Below are 4001 nucleotides of genomic sequence, written 5' to 3' on the forward strand. Positions count from 1 at the left end.
AATATGCCATCCACATATAATATCAGAAATGCTACAGAGCTCCCACTCACTTTCTTGTAAATACAGGCTTCTCCAAAAGTCTGTATAAAACCAAATGCTTTGATCACACTATCAAAATGTTTATTCCAACTCCGAGAGGCTTGCACCAGTCCATAAATGGATCGCTGGAGCTTGCACACTTTGTTAGCTCCCTTTGGATCGACAAAACCTTCCGGTTGCATCATATACAACTCTTCTTCCAGAAATCCATTCAGGAATGCAGTTTTGACATCCATCTGCCAAATTTCATAATCATAAAATGCGGCAATCGCTAACATGATTCGGACGGACTTAAGCATCGCTACGGGTGAGAAGGTCTCATCGTAGTCAATCCCTTGAACTTGCCGAAAACCTTTTTGCGACAAGTCGAGCTTTGTAGACAGTAACATTACCATCAGCGTCAGTCTTCTTCTTAAAGATCCATTTATTCTCAATTGCTTGCCGATCATCGGGCAAGTCAACCAAAGTCCATACTTTGTTCTCATACATGGATCCCATCTCAGATTTCATGGCTTCAAGCCACTTTGTGGAATCTGGGCTCACCATCGCTTCTTCGTAGTTCGTAGGTTCATCATGATCTAGTAGCATGACTTCCAGAACAGGATTACCGTACCACTCTGGTGCGGATCTTACTCTGGTTGATCTACGAGGTTCAGTAGTATCTTGATCTGAAGTTTCATGATCATTATCATTAGCTTCCTCACTAACTGGTGTAGGTGTCACTGAAACAGTTTTCTGTGATGAACTACTTTCCAGTAAGGGAGCAGGTACAGTTACCTCGTCAAGTTCTACTTTCCTCCCACTCACTTCTTTCGAGAGAAACTCCTTCTCTAGAAAGGATCCATTCTTAGCAACGAATGTTTTGCCTTCGGATCTGTGATAGAAGGTGTACCCAACAGTTTCCTTTGGGTATCCTATGAAGACACATTTCTCCGATTTGGGTTCGAGCTTATCAGGTTGAAGCTTTTTCACATAAGCATCGCAGCCCCAAACTTTAAGAAACGACAACTTTGGTTTCTTGCCAAACCACAGTTCATAAGGCGTCGTCTCAATGGATTTTGATGGTGCCCTATTTAACGTGAATGCAGCCGTCTCTAGAGCATAACACCAAAACGATAGCGGTAAATCAGTAAGAGACATCATAGATCGCACCATATCTAGTAAAGTACGATTACGACGTTCGGACACACCATTACGTTGTGGTGTTCCGGGTGGCGTGAGTTGCGAAACTATTCCACAGTTTTTCAAATGTACACCAAACTCGTAACTCAAATATTCTCCTCCACGATCAGATCGTAGAAACTTTATTTTCTTGTTACGATGATTTTCAACTTCACTCTGAAATTCTTTGAACTTTTCAAATGTTTCAGACTTATGTTTCATTAAGTAGATATATCCATATCTGCTTAAATCATCTGTGAAGGTGAGAAAATAACGATATCCACCACGAGCTTCAATATTCATCGGACCACATACATCGGTATGTATGATTTCCAACAAATCTGTTGCTCTCTCCATAGTACCGGAGAACGGTGTTTTAGTCATCTTGCCCATGAGGCACGGTTCGCAAGTACCAAGTGTTTCATAATCAAGTGGTTCCAAAAGTCCATCAGTATGGAGTTTCTTCATGCGCTTTACACCGATATGACCTAAACGACAGTGCCACAAATAAGTTGCACTTTCATTATCAACTCTGCATCTTTTGGCTTCAACATTATGAATATGTGTATTACAAAAAATAGACCACTCTTCAAGGGTGCATGACCATAAAAGATATTACTCATATAAATAGAACAACCATTATTCTCTGATTTAAATGAATAACCGTCTCGCATTAAACAAGATCCAGATATAATGTTCATGCTCAACGCTGGCACCAAATAACAATTATTTAGGTCTAATATTAATCCCGAAGGTAGATGTAGAGGTAGCGTGCCGACCGCGATCACATCGACTTTGGAACCGTTTCCCACGCGCATCGTCACCTCGTCCTTTGCCAGTGCCCGCTTATTCCGTAGTCCCTGTTTCGAGTTGCAAATATTAGCAACAGAACCAGTATCAAATACCCAGATGCTACTGCGAGCTCTAGTAAGGTACACATCAATAACATGCATATCACATATACCTTTGTTCACCTTGCCATCCTTCTTATCCGCCAAATACTTGGGGCAGTTCCGCTTCCAGTGACCAGTCTGCTTGCAGTAGAAGCACTCAGTTTCAGGCTTAGGTCCAGACTTGGGTTTCTTCTCCTGAGCAGCAACTTGCTTGCCGTTCTTCTTGAAGTTCCCCTTCTTCTTCCCTTTGCCCTTTTTCTTGAAACTAGTGGTCTTGTTAACCATCAACACTTGATGCTCCTTCTTGATTTCTACCTCCGCAGCTTTCAGCATTGCGAAGAGCTCGGGAATAGTCTTGTTCATCCCTTGCATATTATAGTTCATCACGAAGCTCTTGTAGCTTGGTGGCAGTGATTGGAGAATTCTGTCAATGACGCAATCATCCGGAAGATTAACTCCCAATTGAATCAAGTGATTATTATACCCAGACATTTTGAGTATATGCTCACTGACAGAACTATTCTCCTCCATCTTGCAGCTATAGAACTTATTGGAGACTTCATATCTCTCAATCCGGGCATTTGCTTGAAATATTAACTTCAACTCCTGGAACATCTCATATGCTCCATGACGTTCAAAACGTCGTTGAAGTCCCGATTCTAAGCCGTAAAGCATGGCACACTGAACTATCGAGTAGTCATCAGCTTTGCTCTGCCAGACGTTCATAACATCTGGTGTTGCTCCAGCAGCAGGCCTGGCACCCAGCGGTGCTTCCAGGACGTAATTCTTCTGAGCAGCAATGAGGATAATCCTCAAGTTACGGACCCAGTCCGTGTAATTGCTACCATCATCTTTCAAATTTGCTTTCTCAAGGAACACATTAAAATTCAACGGAACAACAGCACGAGCCATCTATCTACAATCAACATAAACAAGCAAGATACTATCAGGGACTAAGTTCATGATAAATTTAAGTTCAATTAATCATATTACTAAAGAACTCCCGCTTAGATAGACATCCCTCTAATCTTCTAAGTGATTACGTGATCCAAATCAACTAAACCATAACCGATCATCACGTGAGATGGAGTAGTTTTCAATGGTGAACATCGTTTATGTTGATCATATCTACTATATGATTCATGCTCGACCTTTCGGTCTCCGTGTTCCGAGGCCATATCTGCATATGCTAGGCTCGTCAAGTTTAACCTGAGTATTCTGCTTGTGCAAAAACTGGCTTGCACCCGTTGTAGATGGACGTAGAGCTTATCACACCCGATCATCACGTGGTGTCTGGGCACGACGAACTTTGGCAACGGTGCATACTCAGGGAGAACACTTCTTGATAATTTTAGTGAGAGATCATCTTATAATGCTACCGTCAATCAAAGCAAGATAAGATGCATAAAAAGATAAACATCACATGCAATCAATTTAAGTGATATGATATGGCCATCATCATCTTGTGCTTGTGATCTCCATCTCCAAAGCACCGTCATGATCACCATCATCACCGGCGCGACACCTTGATCTCCATCGTAGCATCGTTGTCGTCTCGCCAATCTTATGCTTCCACGACTATCACTACCGTTTAGTAATAAAGTAAAGCATTACATCGCGATTGCATTGCATACAATAAAGCGACAACCATATGGCTCCTGCCAGTTGCCGATAACTCGGTTACAAAACATGATCATCTCATACAATGAAATTCAGCATCATGCCTTGACCATATCACATCACAACATGCCCTGCAAAAACAAGTTAGACGTCCTCTACTTTGTTGTTGCAAGTTTTACGTGGCTGCTACGGGCTTAAGTAAGAACCAATCTCACCTACGCATCAAAACCACAACGATAGTTTGTCAAATAGACTCCGTTTTAACCTTCGCAAGGACCGGGTGTAGCC

Source organism: Triticum urartu, chromosome 2, assembly GCF_003073215.2.
Source record: "Triticum urartu cultivar G1812 chromosome 2, Tu2.1, whole genome shotgun sequence".
NCBI lineage: Eukaryota > Viridiplantae > Streptophyta > Magnoliopsida > Poales > Poaceae > Triticum > Triticum urartu.